Source organism: Erpetoichthys calabaricus, chromosome 3 (assembly GCF_900747795.2).
Source record: "Erpetoichthys calabaricus chromosome 3, fErpCal1.3, whole genome shotgun sequence".
NCBI lineage: Eukaryota > Metazoa > Chordata > Cladistia > Polypteriformes > Polypteridae > Erpetoichthys > Erpetoichthys calabaricus.
The window spans coordinates 35,733,270-35,751,703 of record NC_041396.2 but is presented as its reverse complement, the minus strand read 5'-3'; positions in this window follow the sequence as shown (position 1 = coordinate 35,751,703).

Genomic DNA, 18,434 nt, shown 5'->3' with positions numbered 1-18,434 from the left:
AACTGTTGTTATTTGTTATTATTATATATAACTGTTTGTTATTTGTTTGCTAAATATTATATTTCTTTACTTGTAGTTTCACACCTGCTCTTTATTAATAAACTGGAGATTTGTACACCTCGTGTCAAGTCAGTCTCCGGGTCGTCATATTGATGAAGGGAGCAGTTTAGCTGCCTGAATATCTATTACCACTTAATAGTGAGATCAGAACACCCCTTGACTAACATATTTCAGCCCACGTTTGACCTCCTGGTTATGATTTTGTTTCTTGCCCCCTACTACATCCTCTTTATCTCTTTTTCCTATTTCCTGGTATCTTGCTGCTGTAATAGATGGCCAGGAGCCCTGCCCCACCGGGATGCCGGGAGGAAGGAGAAACCGGGAGAGTGGTGCCTCTTTTCCCTGGGTACCTGGCCGGTCCTTGATCCCTGGGGGACAGCAGTTCCGGGACACCAGGAAGTGCTGACAAACCAGGGATGGTTTATGCCCTGAGTGCTTCCGGGTGCAAGAGCAGCACTTCTACCACACTGGGGAGTCCTGCCGGAAGTCGGTCATCATGCACCTGGAGCACATCCGGGAGTGTATAAATGGGGCCACCTCCCTCCATTCAATGGATGCAGTCGAGAGGAAGAGGACAGAGCTCCGTGGGGAGGAGTGGAGGTGGTGAAGGACCTTGTAAAGGACTTTGTAAAGGATAGAGAAGAAGGGTGATTGGTGCAGGGGCACTGTGTGCTGTGGACTTTCACTATAAATAAACGTGTGCTTTTCTAGACATGGAGGTGTCTGTCTGTCTGTGTCTGGGGCTGGCTTCCATACTGCTCACAATAAACCTTGGACAATTAGTTTGTCCCTTAACTCCAAAAACCTCATTTTGATGAGTTTTATTAGTTTGCAATTGCAAAATGACACGCAGCACAACATTTTAGAGGCAATTTTGTGAAACTGCATGCAAAGTGAAACTCTGCTGTTTGGCCGATCACTACACGTGACTTATTGGATACAGAAAATTGAAATGGCCAAGATACTTTCAGTGTGACTGTAACATGTTCTGCATTGCTATGGGTAGGGGCATCAGTATTACAGAAAGGAAAAGGTAGATGGGACAACACTTTCTGCCCCTCTAATGGTTCTGGGGGCTTGGAACTTCCTTTCAGCGCCCGGTGATTTAAGATACATGTACAGTGGATACAGAAAATATTCAAACCCCTTCACATTTTCACATTTTACTGCAGCCTTCAGCTAAAATCATTTAAATTAGTTTTTTTCCCAAATCAAGCCACACTCAATACCTCAGAATTGAAGAATTTAATCATTTTGCAAATTTTTAAAATGAAAAAACGCTGATGTGAGCGTCACTAGGCTTTGCGCCCTGGGAACCAAGTTACCTGAACTATTCTGTAACACTTCAGTAATTATTTACCGCTCTGATGCTAAACTTTCTGATCGAAAAATAGATAATTATGACAGTTATTGATGAGAAGAATTCATAATTAATTACAGAATTACAGTATTTGAGGGTTCCTCTAGAGTACATCTTTCTCCTGCACAATTTGGCTCAAAAACTAATCAGCACATTTTTATCTCATTACAGGCTTAAGCTTCAAGTCTGGTATTTTTCCATCCAGCCATTTTAGACCGTCCTCAAGAAACTGTGATACACACACACACCCATCATTGAGATATCGATGGTTTTGGTATCAGGGGACCCTAAAATGCCGAGATCCGTCGAAAACTGGAGATCGAAACGTTCGTTCCTCCCCCATAGATGATAGGTTATGGTGGGAGAGGGTGTAGCAACCCCGGCTGAATGATGGTCAACTCTCAGACTGATGGTTTATGGGTATTTTTTACCATTTCTGTGACCTTGTTTCATAAAAACACCATAAGAGCTGTAAAGGCAAAGTACAAAATAAAATGTATGTAATTAACTTAACATAAACATTCGTAACTTTTGTTTTACATATAACAGCGAGCTGCTTGTTTGTTAACCCCATATGTCACCATTTTCCTTTCCTTTTCCTGGCAAAAAACTGCACAGGTAATTATGTAAACCAAAGAAACCCAATAACTTATGAAAATAAAAGTTGATAACGCTGTGATTCAAGGCCTGCTGAAGCATCATGTGTTCTTTACAGAGAGCGCAAAGCAAGAATGAATCATCACATTGACACAAGTATTCAAACCCACTGCTATAACACTTGAAATTGAGATGTTTCTGCATCTTGTTTCAAAACTACACACAATCAATTTGATTTGATTGGAAATGATTAAGTGAGGTACATATCTGTCTGTAGAAAGTCCAATAGTTGATAATGTGCACCAGAGATAAAACAAAGCCATGATAGTCAAAAAAGGAAGTCCCTTCAGGGCTTAGAGATAGGAGATTATGTCGAGGCTTAGGAAATTCCTACAAGATCCAAAGAGCATGGTTTCCTTGATAATTCTTAAATGGAATACATTAGGAAGAACCTAAAGCTCTAACTAAAGCTAGTCACCAGGCCTAGCTGAGCAATCGTACGAGAAAGACCTTGGAAGGTCCGATGTTCAGTCTGCCTGAGCTTCAGAGAACCTGTGTGAAGATGGAAGAAACCTCCAGGGGGATAACCATCACTGTAACACTCCATCTCTCTGGGCTTTCTGACAGAGTGGTCTGACAGAAGCCTCTCCTCAGTAAAAGACACATGGAAACCCACTTGACGTTTGCAGAAAGGCAAACTGTGAGAAACAAGATTCTCTGCTCTGATAAGGACAAGATTAGCGCCATGTCTCGAGGAAACCAGGCAATACTAATCCAATTGTAAGGCATGGTGGTGGCCGCCTATGGCTGTGGGGTTGATTTTCCATGGCAGGGACTGGAAGACTAGACAGGGTTGAGAGAAAATGGTGCAGAGTTGAGTACAGAGATATCCTCAATACAAACCTGCTCCAGAGTGCGCAGGACCTCATAGTGTGCCAGAGGCTCACCTTCCAACAGGACAATGAACCAAAGCACAGTGCATAAACAAAACGACATAGGGACAATTTCTGAGACTGTCGTTGAGTTGTTCAGCCAGAGCCTGGACTTGAACCTAATCAGACATCTCTGGGGTGACTTGAAAATGGCTGTCCACCAACCGTCTCCATCCAAACTGACAGAGCTTGAGAGGATCTGCAGAGAAGAACAGCTGAAAAACCCCAAATCCAGTAGCATCAGTCCTAAGAAGGCTCCAGGCTGTGGTCGCTGCCATAGGGGCTTCAATTAAGTATTGAGTAAAGAGTCTGACTAGATAGAGTGATATTTCTTTTTTTTTATTCTTACTAAATTTGTAAATATTTCTAAAATTGTTGATTGATGTGGGAAAAAAAATAATTTAAATGATCTTTATATATAATAAGCTACCGTTGCTGTCCGTTTGTCTGTCCAGGATTTTAAATTACCTGTAGCTTGCAAACCGTTTGACCTATTGTCCTGTAATTTGGTACACATATACTACATGATATCTACTATCCAATGCTGGGGTGATGATTGACCTCCAAGGTTATTCCTATTTTTATTTTTATTATATTTAATTGTAGAATCAACTCTCGGCAGCAGTCAGCAGGCCAGCCGTGCGGCGCATGCCTATGGTTGCTGTTCTCATCCCTACCACCTTCACCATCACTTCCCCTACCTCTTCATATCTTAAATCATTCTTGAGGAAGATTGAAGACTTACAGTTAGGTCCATAAATATTTGGACAGAGACAACTTTTTTCTAATTTTGGTTCTGTACATTACCACAATGAATTTTAAATGAAACAACTCAGATGCAGTTGAAGTGCAGACTTTCAGCTTTAATTCAGCAGGGTGAACAAAATGATTGCATAAAAATGTGAGGCAACTAAAGCATTTTTTGAACACAATCCCTTCATTTCAGGGGCTCAAAAGTAATTGGACAATTGACTCAAAGGCTATTTCATGGGCAGGTGTGTGCAAGTCCGTCGTTATGTCATTATCAATTAAGCAGATAAAAGGCCCGGAGTTGATTTGAGGTGTGGTGCTTGCATGTGGAAGATTTTGCTGTGAACAGACAACATGCGGTCAAAGGAGCTCTCCATGCAGGTGAAAGAAGCCATCCTTAAGCTGCAAAAACAGAAAAAACCCATCCGAGAAACTGCTACAATATTACGAGTGGCAAAATCTACAGTTTGGTACATCCTGAAAGCAAGCACTGGTGAACTCAGCAACGCAAAAAGACCTGGACATCCACGGAAGACAACAGTGGTGGATGATCGCAGAATCATTTCCATGGTGAAGAGAAACTCCTTCACAACAGCCAACCAAGTGAACAACACTCTCCAGGGGGTAGGCGTATCGATATCCAAGTCTACCATAAAGAGAAGACTGCATGAAAGCAAATACAGAGGGTGCACTGCAAGGTGCAAGCCACTCAATAAGCCTCAAGAACAGAAAGGCTAGATTGGACTTTGCTAAAGAACATCTAAAAAAGCCAGCACAGTTCTGGAAAAAAATTCTTTGGACAGATGAAACCAAGATCAACCTCTACCAGAATGATGGCAAGAAAAAAGTATGGAGAAGGTGTGGAACAGCTCATTATCCAAAGAATACCACATCATCTGTAAAACACGGTGGAGGCAGTGTGATGGCTTGGGCGTGCATGGCTGCCAGTGGCACTGGGACACTAGTGTTTATTGATGATGTGACACAGGACAGAAGCAGCCGAATGAATTCTGAGGTGTTCAGAGACATACTGTCTGCTCAAATCCAGCTAAATACAGTCAAATTGATTGGGCGGCGTTTCATGATACAGATGGACAATGACCCAAAACATACAGCCAAAGCAACCCAGGAGTTAATTAAAGCAAAGAAGTGGAAAAGTCAGTCACCTGATCTTAACCCAATTGAGTATGCATTTCACTTGTTGAAGACTAAACTTCAGACAGAAAGGCCCACAAACAAACAGCAACTGAAAGCCGCTGCAGTAAAGGCCTGGCAGAGCATTAAAAGGAGGAAACCCAGCATCTGGTGATGTCCAGGAGTTCAAGACTTCAGGCTGTCATTGCCAGCAAAGGGTTTTCAACCAAGTATTAGAAATGAACATTTTATTTCCAGTTATTTCATTTGTCCAATTACTTTTGAGCCCCTGAAATGAAGGGATTGTGTTCAAAAAATGCTTTAGTTGCCTCACATTTTTATGCAATCATTTTGTTCACCCCACTGAATTAAAGCTGAAAGTCTGCACTTCAACTGCATCTGAGTTGTTTCATTTAAAATTCATTGTGGTAATGAACCAAAATTAGAAAAAAGTTGTCTCTGTCCAAATATTTATGGACCTAACTGTAAGTACCAACTTAAGTGAAAAATTAAGAACAACGTACTAAGTAATTGCAATACAAACACTGACTTAATCAGTTTTAATGCAAAAAGATGCCAACGAAAGAAGAGAAGAAGCGGGTTGCTAGGGTGGAGAAAAAAAAGAGCTACTCAGGAAACAGCAAGCGTATCAACCTCTGAGCAAACAAATGCTAAATGTACAGAGAAAGAGGATGAAAACTAGGAATGGTCAAGTCAAGTGTACTCACTGCACATTATCACACAGTGCGCTGTTACTGGTTTAAGCATAATTCTGTAATGTAGGAAAATGTGAAAAAGTGAAGGGGTCTGAATGTGTTCTGAGTCCACTGTATGTAGACATTAAATGGCCAGGCCTAGAAAGGAAGCTCCCAGTACCATAAGAGGGGCAAAAACATGTTTTCCATTGCAAAATGTGAAAAAAAAACTGACAGGGTCTGGGTTCCCCTCTAATTGCACTATAATTCTCAGAGGTGCAGGTGATACAGGGAACCATTAGAACAGTGATGTGGAGGTCCACGGGTGTGCCACAGGATTTCTTTAAAGATGGGCTTAAAGTGGAGAAGGACAAACAAACTGGAATTGCCTCTACTTCACTATCATCACACAGACTTATTTTTCTCAACTGGAAGAATCCTAACTTTCCTCTCTTAAGTCAGAGGGTAACTGATGTTATATATTATTTGAAATTGGAAAAAAATCTAATTCTCACTTAGAGGATCTTTTCAAAACCTGACATTTTAGAATAAACATTTATATTAAGAAAATGGATTCTCTTCCCTTTTTTTTATTCTATTTATTTATTTTTCCTACTATTAAAGTTTTACTCTATTGGCCCAGCTCTCTTTCTCATGGGTGGAAGTTGATTTGATTCGGACCTAATTTTGTAAAATTTGACTTGGTTGTGTGGAATGTTATTTGATTTAAAAAAAATAAAAAAATACAATGCCAACGAAGTCTACAATCCAACTTTAATACCATTTTATGTATGATATATATTTTATTTTAATAATATACATATATGTGAAACATAAAGCAATAAATGGATCATTTCATGCATTTATAACCAGTTTACATGGCTCTGCTTATTATTATTTCATATAATCAATTTTTATGACCATTTACTTCAATAAGATACACAATATGTGTATATTGCATGCGCACCATGCTGTGCAATTATTCCAATGAACACATCTTATTGTCGAGCACATCTAGTGTCCCTATTTATCCCCCACTACACCTTCTTCTTCTTCTTCTTCTTCCACCCGAATCTGACTCTCTGAATGGAGTGAGGCGGCTCCTTTTAAGATAGTCCTGGGAATGTTCCAGGTGGCTCGTTAATCAGACCTGGAATCACTCCCAGGTGTGGTGAAAGCCCATCGTAAGGCTCTGCAGCTCACAGAATCCAACAGGGCTGTACCAAACTACAATTCCAAGCATGCCCTGCAGGAATCCATGGTGCCTCAGCCACCCAGGAGGGATGCCCTCTAGCATCCCGGGGAAGGTAGTACCTTGCAGATGTCCTCTCCCTTCCATCCAGCCAGGTAATGGCCGTGGCCATCCGTCTCAACACGTATAATAATAAGAATTGTTAACATTTATACAGCGTGTCTCTCACTACTCCAAGCACTTTGCAAAAGTCAAAGAGGAGGACTGTGGATGCAAACCTGTGATCGGCTTACTGCAAAGCAGCAATGCTACCACTGTGCCACCTGCTCACCATGCAAGTAAAGGCACATGATAATTCTGAGTGTTATTTTTTATATACAAAATATCATCTCTCTATTATAATAGAAAATATTAAGACGAGACGAGACTATTGCCAAGAGATTTTTTCAAGTCCCGCCCTCCTCTTAACCACGCCCACAGCCCTCTCATTGGTGTGAATGTTTTTGTCAGACTCACTTCCTGCGCTCTCAGCTCTTATAAATTTTTACGTTTTCCTCACTTTAAGTTTCCCAATTAAAGAAGACTTATTATGTCCAAATCTTATTGAAGAATTTCATCCCGAAGGGTTATCAACAGAAGAAATGACTGCACGGGCAATCCTACCACCGAGAAACGATGAAATCAAACAAATTAATGCGAAACACAGAAAATTTTGGTTAAATACGTATCAATAGACTCTGCTGAAACAGTTGGTAGTGACTGTGCAGAAGATGAAAACATCAACTTACAATATCCCATAGAATATCTACAACTGTTAACACCATCTGATCTTCCACCCACCGAATTACTGTCGAAAGAAGGATGTATCGTAATGTTATTGCCTAATTTATGTCCGAGTGATGAGCTATACAATAGGACAAGATTAGTTGTATTCAAAATTGGTCGAACAATTCTGACATGTAAAATTTTAACAGGCGACAAGAAAGGTAATGTAGTACATCTTCCACGAAAAACATTAGACCCCAAAGTAGATCTTGATCTGTCATTCGTATTAAAACATTAACAGTTTCCTTTAGAATAGCTTTTGCTATGACAATTAACAAATCACAGGGACAAACATTTGAAAAAGTTGGTTTATTTATTAGAGAGAAAGAAATGATATTCACTTACGTTGTGTTGTAACGATGTAATATCAAACACGGAGTCAAAATTCAAAGCGATATTGACGAAAAGTTAATTCCAAATATTGTTTTCACTGAAGTTTTACAGTAAAAGTGTAAGTTTAAAAAGTATTTGTGTGTTAATTTCAAAGCCAAAAAGAACGAAAACATATAATGCAATGAATACCTCTAACGAAACATGAAACATATTATTTTCAATTTATTACGTTTTGCTATTTTTTAATATGGCTAATTACTCGCTGTACTGTAAAATAGTTAGGTCTATTATGCATATGTAACAATTCCCATGAAAATAACAATCTGTTTAAATTGTACACCCACTTCCCCATACGCGAGCGGCAGAGCTGCAAAGTGGCTAGCGTGTAGCGCCCATCCGTGGGTTGGCAAGCGAAGCAAGCAGGGGGTAGAGACCCCTAGTAAATAAAAGATTTTTAAAAGGCTATTTTTTTGCAAATTAAAAAAAATTATACCTATTATTTTGTCTGATCTGCAAAAAAATACAGTATATGTTTTTGGTGTGCCGCAGAATTTTAGTAATTAGTTTGTGTGGCATGAGATGAAATAGGTTGAAAATCGCTGCATTAGGTGTTGACCCTGACCTCAGTGAAATGAAGACGTGACTTCAAGCCTCCTCGTGGCCAACGTGTCAGTGAGGGTCCATTTGGAATAAGGAGGAAGGTGGGAAGAAGAGAGGCCAGAGATGTAGAAAGAGAAACAGGCAGCCCTAAAGGGAGACGTCCTTTAAAGCTGGCAGGCGGAGGAGCGGACATCTCCCACAACCCGTGAACAGTATAGACAGGAGATCCAGAGAGGCAGCCAGGTTTATTTATCTTCTTCTTTATAGTAAATCCTTGTATTTTGTATGCTTTGGCTACAAGAGTGTCCCCTATCGCTCACACTGGACATGAGACTGTTCTAAGGACCAATGGCCTAGCGTGATCTTTGACTGTCACATTTGCACCTCTTCCTCGTTTTCTTTCCGCATTGATGTTGATATCCAAGTCATCTCTGAGACCCTCGGTGGTCCCAGCAGGCCCAGGAGGGCAGGCTATTTAATTCCTAAGTGCTGACAACAGAAAAAGACATCAGAGTAATTTAGGGTGTAATTCCTTCTCTCTGGTAGTCATAAAAGAAAAAAAAACTATATTACAGCCATAAACATCTCCAACTTCCCTTAAAGCCTTTTTCCTTTAATTATGCAGAAAGATATTATTTGAAATGCGCCATGGCAGGCACTTATGTTTCCCGCTAGGCAAGAAAGCAATAAAATCAGAATGGAGCTGCATGGCTGTTTATTTCGTTCTGTTCATTTTTTTTTTCCCTCTTCACCTCGGTTTCTGCAGCTGCTATATTAACCTTGCCGATCCTCTGTAATTGTGCGCGATGTGTTTTTACAGCTCGGCATACAGCACACAGGAGTCCAGGACCGTTACCTGTAATTGTAACATCTAAATCACACAGCGCTGAGGGCATTTTGGAAAGCGGCGAGCCCGCAAAGCAGGCGCGGGTCCGCCTGAGTCAATAATTGGATGGGAGGCATCCTGCGAGGAGCTCAAGCCGTACTCTGGGCGACCATCCCACGTCGAAAAAGCTGATCTCTGTGGAGCTGCTGTGATCGAGATTGTATTTGATCCTTAGGCCGCGGACGTACCCGAAAGGAGCAGCCTTCGCCACGAGTGCCTGATTAGGACACTGAGGCTAAACACATCTCGAGGAGAAACAGATGAGATATTGAAAACACAAACCCGGCAACTCCCCCTCGTGTGATTAATGATAGGCTATCTGAAATGATAGCATTTAGGCAATGAGGTGGAATGGAGAATCGGTTCCTCCCTCCTGGGCTAATGGGAGCCCCCCGGCCCATTATGTGAAGCTCACGGTGGGGCACAATGAACCCCTCGTTGAGGGTGCAGCTCGAAGGATTAAGTGTGAGCATTTAAATAAAAATAAGAGTGCCAGTGCTGCTTTATTTAGAGGCTGCTGTGATCTCATGAACGATTCATCTGAAGAACAAGCATCAAAATGGAGATGGCTGTTACGCTGCCCCCGAGACAGAATATCTAAGCTAAGGGTGATCACATAATGAAGTCCCTGAGGAATCTGACAAGTGACTCCATTTGCTTTCTTTTAGTGAGCTCTTTTCATTATTATTATTAATGTGTTTGCTTGTCTCAATGTTCTCCCTGTGAGTGTGCCCTGTGACTAACTGCTGCCTTGGTTCCCACCATGATAGGCATCCCCCACGAACCTGAACTGGATAAGTGCAACTTAAAATGGAGGAATGAAGGGAAGCAGTACTTATAAAAGAGCATACATAAGAAATTTGATGAACCAGAGGAGACCACTCAGTCCATCAAGCTTGTTTGTAAAGCATGAAATAAATAGCCTTGAGACCCAGAACAAAGGTTTGGGACAGAAAACCCATTAACTTGAGCTCTGGCAAAATAGGTTGCACAGATGGGTACAGGATTAAGTCCAACATAAAACTGAGGAAACATAGGAAGTAGTCTGGGTTTTAAAGCAGGGAACAGGAAGTGATGTCAGGGTGCCCAGAAGCGGAAGTGGCATCTTCATAGCCAGAACCGGAAGTGACATCATCATGGCTTTTTAATCAGGCAAAATTTCCCATGTTTAGTCTGTAGGGATAACAGAGAAAGAGTTAGCGCACCCCCTGGCCTGTCGTGGAGTTACCTTCATTTGTTCCTTTTAGCTGCCTCCCATGTGCACGTGTGTGGCAGTAGCTAATATCCAAGCTGTCCTGATGTCCCATCCAGATTCTTCTTAAACGTTGTCAGGGCTTCTGCTTCAATGTCTCGGTCGTTGATTCCCACAATTCTTTGCTCCAAGGAGTGCTTCCTGGTTTCAGTTCGAAATGCAATTCCCTTGAATTTCCACTAGGTGTCCTCGAGTATGTGATTCAGGGGTGGCACCAGTATTGGGCCCTAGACCCACCCACTTTTCTTATTGGCTTGCCTTATTTAAAAAAAAAAAAGTTTTCCTCAAATGAGAATTAGCCTATATTGCATGCTTGCATTTCAATACACATCTCCCTTAAATAAAAGGAGCATGCGCTGATACACCCACCACATGACAAACCACCTCAGGATCCCCAGATTAGGACCCGAGTGCAGCCATGTGACAGGTGACCCCCTCAGCACCACACTAGTTCAGATGGAATGGACCAGTATGAGTTTTTTTAGGGTGGCTGGAGTGCATACCTCAGGTTTTCCCTGCAGACTGGACGGCCTACTTGCAGGGCTGGATGCAGATTAACGTCATACCCAGTAAAGAGCAATTGCAGGTTAAGGGCCTTGCTCAAGGGCCCAACGGAGTAGAGTCACTTCTGGTATTTAAAACATCAGTTGCTTATACGTAAATTTACACAGCAAACAGAGATAAAGAGATGGGGTACCACCTTGGTGACCCCCGTATAACTGAAACACATGCAGAGATTGTGACATATCTTCAGAACGGTTTGTTTTCAAGTCCCTGAATGGTTTTCTCTCTTCATGACCTGACCTCTTGCACCTTTACTCTCCTCCACAATCACTGAGGCCCTCTGACTTGTGCTGAGTTTGAGCTTAAGCTTAGAGGAGACCCTGCTTTTGCAGTAGCTGCCCCTAAGTTTTGGAATAGTCTGCCTTTTTATATTAGGCCAGCACCAACTTTGGTCACTTTTAAATCCCGCCTAAAAATCGTTTCGTTTTTTAAACTTTGTATGATATCTAAACTCTTTTGGGACTCCCCCCAATGGGACAACATGGTGAAGCGTGATCGCCCATATCTGTGGAAGACAGCCTATCCATTGCCTGGGCAATCACAGGCTCCCAGCGCTGTAGCGGTTCACAGCTAAAGTAGATCTGAGCCGACTGCGGTCGCATTATAGGTGCCTGCCATCGACGGGTGATGCAAGGAACATTATAAATGCAGGGAACAGGATTACTTGGCCACTAACCTGGCCACAACCCTGTCTGATTGCTGTTTCTTTGTATAGCAGAGCGGTAGTTCCCGCTACAATAAATAACCGTGCTGTTCCTGTTTCAAGTGGAATAAAGCTGGTTTTGCTAAAGTACTGAGACTCAGCCTCATTTTTTGGAGTGCAAGAAAGGGAATCACACGTCACAACTTGTATGTGTTGTGATGGGCAGCCATGGCCATTACCCAGCCGGGACACCAGCTGGATAGAAGGAGCAGGGGAGAGACCATCTACAAGACACTACCTCTCCTGGGATGCTGGAGGGCAGCCCTCCTGGGTGGCTATGCCACCATGGATTCCCTGCAGGGCATGCTGGGAGTTGGAGTGTGGCACAGTCCTGTTGGGTTCCATGGGGGGCCACCAGGGGGAACTGTAGAGCACTAAATGGGGCCTTCACCACACCTGGGAGAGATTCCAGGTCGGATTAATGAGCCACCTAGCACACTTCCAGGGCCTGCTTAAAAAGAGCCGCCTCACTCCATTCGAAGGGCCAGAGATGGGAGGAGGTGGATGAAGCATGCTGGGAAAGGAGTGGAGGCAGAAAAAGAGAGATCAAAAAAGGAGAAGAACGGGACTGTGCTTTGCTATTCGTATTGTGCCTCAATTCCCCATGTGAATACACGTGTGTTGTGTGGTAAACTTGTGTCTCTGCCTGTCTGTGTTGGGTTATGGAGACTGTACAGGCCCCTGGATTCCACAGTGTGTATTTATTACTGTATTTATATGTATTGGTGTATTGCTGGATTTGCTGTACAGCACTTTGGTCGACTTCTATTATTTTAAATGTGCTCTATAAATAAAATTGATTTAACACAGCTATAATCAAACTGACTGAAGATGGCTGATTTCAGGGTTATGAGCTTATTGAGGCAGAAGATGAGGGTCCAGGCGGATGAAAACCGAAGTGACATCAGTGATGGAGTGGCTGTCATTTTTCCATTCTTCTTACAAGAAAAGTCATTAGTATAGAGTGCCAGCCCCTGGTCCGAAGGGTAATTACCATCACCAAAGCCCTCTATGCTGTCTGCCATGCACACAAGCATGAACATCTACATTGGAAGGGTTAGGAAATAAAATTGACTTAAAATGTTGCCAATCACAGCATAAGGTGTCAAAACACGTGACGTTAACAGGAGGCTGTCAACTAACAACTTACTGAAGTTACTTTAGCACTCAGTTCTACTGGATTGATTCGTATAGCTAAAGCTGCTGATTAACTGTACAGACTGCATCTCTGTTGTTAGTCATTAGGACTAAAACATAAGTAATATCATAGTTATAATCTGTTACTAACCCTCACCTATTCTGTTTCTCTTCTCGGTACTGAAATGTGTCACTTAGTGCCACCTGCCAAGTTGTTTTGCCTGGCTAAGGTAAAGTCATCTCTGATGGAGGATCGCAGGAATCGTTGGGTAGAGGGGTCCTTTCATTGGATTGGCTGGCCCAGTGCTGACTCAGCTGTGGAATGGCCAATAGGGGGAGGCAGCTTGAGGGCCGAAGTCTCCAGGACTCTGAGCAAATCCAAATCATATTATGGGATATCATCTACTGTTGAATTCTGCTCTGTACTTGTAATATTTCTATTGCACTCAGGTTAGGTGGATTGGCGATTCTAAATTGGCCCTATTGTGTGCTTGGTGTGTGGGTGTGTTTGTGTGCGTCCTGCAGTGGGTTGGCACCCTGCCCGGGTTTGGTTCCTGACTTGTGCCCTATGTTGGCTGGGATTGGCTCCAGCAGACCCCCCATGACCCTGTGTTTGGATTCAGCGGGTTGGAAAATGGATGGATGGATATTGTACTAGCCGTCCCCCACGGCTTCACCCGCGTATTAGTGAAACAGGACAGTGAGGAGGGCCCTGACCAGCTCTCTACTAATGACGTCACTCATACAACACCCCCCACACCCCCGGCCCGCAGCCTCTGTCTCGGATTAGCATGAAAATATTACTCCTGCAAGCGAACTATGATTCATAGCGCAATGTTCAAGCAAGTTATAGAAAAAAAAAGATTTAAATCCGTTAAGTAGTTCTGTCATTTGCTAACTAAGCCCAATGAGTCTCTCTCGGATTTGTCCAAATAAATGGGTACCGCAAGCGAACTATGATACTTCGCGAGATGAGGGAAGTCGCAAGATCAATGGAATGTTCAAGCAAATTATAGAAAAACACCCGATCTAAATCCGTTAAGTAGTTCTCTCAGGAAAAGCGGACAGACATACAAACGGGTGTAAAAAACTATAAGAAATGTTGCACTTGGACCACAACATTTTTAAAACCGTTTCTTAGCGAGCACCTATGGGCCAAAGGTAACCTACATTCCAAATTTCAAGTCCCAAGTCCTGAGTGAGTCAGTGGTATTTGGCTTTTTATATACACTGCCTGGCCAAAAAAAAAGTCGCCACCAAAAAAAAAGGTCACACACTCTAATATTTCGTTGGACCGCCTTTAGCTTTGATTACGGCACGCATTCGCTGTGGCATTGTTTCGATAAGCTTCTGCAATGGCACAAGATTTAGTTCCATCCAGTGTTGCGTTAATTTTTCACCGAGATCTTGTATTGATGATGGTAGAGTCTGACCGCTGTGCAAAGCCTTCTCCAGCACATCCCAAAGATTCTCAATGGGGTTAAGGTCTGGACTCTGTGGTGGCCATTCCATGTGTGAAAATGATGTCTCATGCTCCCTGAACCACTCTTTCACAATTTGAGCCCGATGAATCCTGGCATTGTCAACTTGGAATATGCCCGTGCCATCAGGGAAGAAAAAATCCATTGATGGAATAACCTGGTCATTCAGTATATTCAGGTAGTCAGCTGACCTTATTCTTGGAGCACATACTGTTGCTGAACCTAGACCTGACCAACTGCAGCAACCCCAGATCATAGCACTGCCCCCACAGGCTTGTACAGTAGGCACTAGGCATGATGGGTGCATCACTTCATCTGCCTCTCTTCTTACCCTGATGCGCCCATCACTCTGGAACAGGGTAAATCTGGACTCATCAGACCACATGACCTTCTTCCATTGCTCCAGAGTCCAATCTTTATGTTCCCTAGCAAATTGAAGCCTTTTTTTTCCGGTTTGCCTCACTGATTAGTGATTTTCTTACGGCTACACAGCTGTTCAGTCCCAATCCCTTGAGTTCCCTTCACATTGTGCGTGTGGAAATGCTCTTACTTTCACTATTAAACATAGACCTGAATTCTACTGTTGTTTTTCTTCGATTTGATTTCACCAAACGTTTAAGTGATCGCCGATTACGATCATTCAGGATTTTTTTCTGGCCACATTTCTTCCTCGAAGACGATGGGTCCCCACTATCCTTCCAGTTTTTAATAATGCGTTGGACAGTTCTTGACCCAATTTTAGTAGTTTCTGCAATCTTCTTAGATGTTTTCTCTGCTTGATGCATGCCAATGATTTGACCCTTCTCAAACAGACTAACATCTTTTCCACGACCACGAGATGTGTCTTTCGACATGGTTGTTTAAGAAATGAGAAGCAACTCATTGCACCAGTTGGGGTTAAATAACTTGTTGCCAGCTGAAAGATAATCGCCCATGCAGTAATCATCCAATAGGAGGCTCGTACCTATTTGCTTAGTTAAATCCAGGTGGCGACTTTTTTTTTGGCCAGGCAATGTATATAGATTGAAGATAACTTGTGTTCTCTTCTGTGTATTTTATTATCTTTACCCCCCTTTTTTTGACACCCGCTGCACGCCCAACCTACCTGGAAAGGGGTCCCTCTTTGAACTGCCTTTCCCAAAGTTTATTCCATTTTTTTCCTTACAAGGGTTTTTTTGGAAGTTTTTCCTTTTCTTCTTAGAGAGTCAAAAGGCAGGGCCTGTTAAAGCCCATCGTGGCACTCCTTGTGTGATTTTGGGCTAAACAGAAATAAATTGTTTTGTATTGTATTGTATGATTCATTGAAAAGAGCTGTTCAAAAATAATGAATAATCAATCTCAATTCGTCCATTACATGCTACTGTTGGCTGTATGTTGTTTTAGGGGAATGTGAAGGATGTCTCAACAAACAGCCATTTTAGGCTTTCTAAGTGAAAGGAAATAAACAGAATTGCAAAACATGCCAGAGTCTGATGATGGCACTGAAATTTTGCCCCGATGTTAAGTGGAAACCCTGCTGCTAGCTGTGTTCACATTAGAGGTGGGTTTGCTACCAACAATACCACTGAGTGTGCTGGAAAATCTACGACCTCCCCGCCACCAAACGCCAAAGAAACAGCCAACTCACAGGTTGGTCTTGATATCCACGAGCCCCCAACTCAATCAGTATTAAAGTTTCAAACTTCTGTTACAGACAGTAACGCTCGTGGGTTTGCAGCTCATCGACACAAACGACAACAATCCGTGGCTGGAATACGAGACATCGAAAGATGCAATGTGGGCTTTTTGTAATAAATTAGTTGAGGACAGAGTCACTCGAGTACACACAGACTGGAAACACTCAGATCAGATATGAACAAGGAATGGCCAAAAGATATTCAGACTGCTCTCTGTTACTTAATGCCATACTACTCAAAATTATAACAGACATTATTTTTGCCTTGCAATGTGCTGGTATGTGTTTTCTCTCTCTCTCTCTATCCTCTTTAATAAAATCCCTGTGTGCGTCCAGGTGTCCGTGTGTGTGTGTCTTCTGGTGAAGTGCGCATGCGCGGGGCACGGTGCGATGCGTGATATTACTGTCAGAGAAAGTTACAGGCGTTTTACGGAAATACAAACCATTATTACTGAGAGAGGAAATTAAAGGTACACAATACAGTGACGCATATTACAGCCACATACAAGCCAGTATTACTGTCAGAGGAGATTAAAGGCATATTACCGACGCGCACGCCTGTATTACTGCCAGAGAAAATTAAAGGTATATTATGGACGTACAAGCTAGCGGACATACAAGACAGTATTACTGTCACAAAAAAATAAAGACACACAATACACGGCGGCAGCCCACGAAGAACGGTCAGCTCAGCAAGTAAACATCAACAAAAGAAAGGCTGAAAGAAAGAAAAGTGCGACCAACAAAAAGAATGAGGTCAAAGTCCCTTGCCATTTAATATAGACTGTTCCTACTAATGTTTATGCAGTACTGTTCTAGCGCCCGTTATTGTAACGGGCTTAATGACTAGTATATATATATATATATATATATATATATATATATATATATATATATATATATGTGTGTGAAATCTAACGTCTGTCCGTCTGTCTGTCTGCTTTTCATGAGAGAACTACTTAACAGATTTAGATCGGGTTTTTTTCAATAATTTGCTTAAACATTCCGGTTGATTTTGCAACTTCTCTCATTGTGTTAAGAATCGTAGTTGCGTTACAGATTTATTTGTGCGCATCTGAGAGAGACGCAGTGGACCAAGGGAAGGGGGCACTAACGTGCCAGCCTCGGGGCGTATCTTACATCCTCTTAGCTAGCGAACGAGCTAACGGATTGAGATCGGGTCTTTTTTCCTAAAATCTGCTTGATCATTCCGGTTGATTTTGCGACTTCTCACATCACGCTAAATATCATAGTTCACTTGCAGTACTGATTTACGTATTTGCACATTGCCTTGGGGCAATTTTTTTTTTTCTATAATTTGCTTGAACATTCCAGTTGATTTTGCGACTTCTCTCATTGCGCTGTGAATCATAGTTCGCTTGCAGGAGTGATATACTCACGCTAATCCAAGACAGAGGGTGCTGGCAGATGGGAAAAGGGGTAAGCATGACGTCAGGAGTGGGGAGCCGGGTAGGGCCCTCCTCACTCACGCGCCAGCCTCCACTCGAGTCGCTCTACCTCTGTGTTTTGGAGCGTAACTTGCCTCTGCTTAGCTAGCAATTCCTTTTTGTTTATTGATTTTTAAAGTTTGTCCTGTTTCACTACTATGTGGGCAGAGCCACGGGGGACGGCTAGTATATCAATAAAAGGAAGAGGTCAATCTATCTTCACCATTTGTAAGTGAATTTGAAATAGTGTTAACAAAAAACATTCAAACTAAACATGCATACCTTTTACGTTAGAATGACTGAACTTCTAAAATGCTTTTTTAAAAATGAATGTATAATACTCAGTATTAAAAATAACATTAGACCCACCCTTTTATGAAATCAGTAGAAAAACACTCTTTAATGTCAAAGTGCAATGAGAAGTCCAGCAAAACAACACCTTCTATTGGCTAACTGAACAGATTACAAAATGGAAGCTTTCGAGGCACCACAGCTTTAGGCCCCTCCTCCTGAGCTCAAGCTCTGTCAGGTGACATGGGGATTGTGGGTGATGAGCCTTTGTCAAGTCCAACAACAAATTCTCAGCTAAACTGAGACCTGGACTCTGACTCAGCCACTCCAGGACATTCACACTGCTGATTGTTAGGCCGTTGGTGTGTCGCTTTGGCTTTATGCTTGTGGTTGTTCTCTTGCTGGAATACAAATCTTCTCCCAAATTGCAGTTTTCCTCCACACTGCGTCAGGTTTTCCCCCAGCATTCCTAGTATATTTTGCTCTATTCATTTGACCCTCACAAGCCTTCCAAGGCCT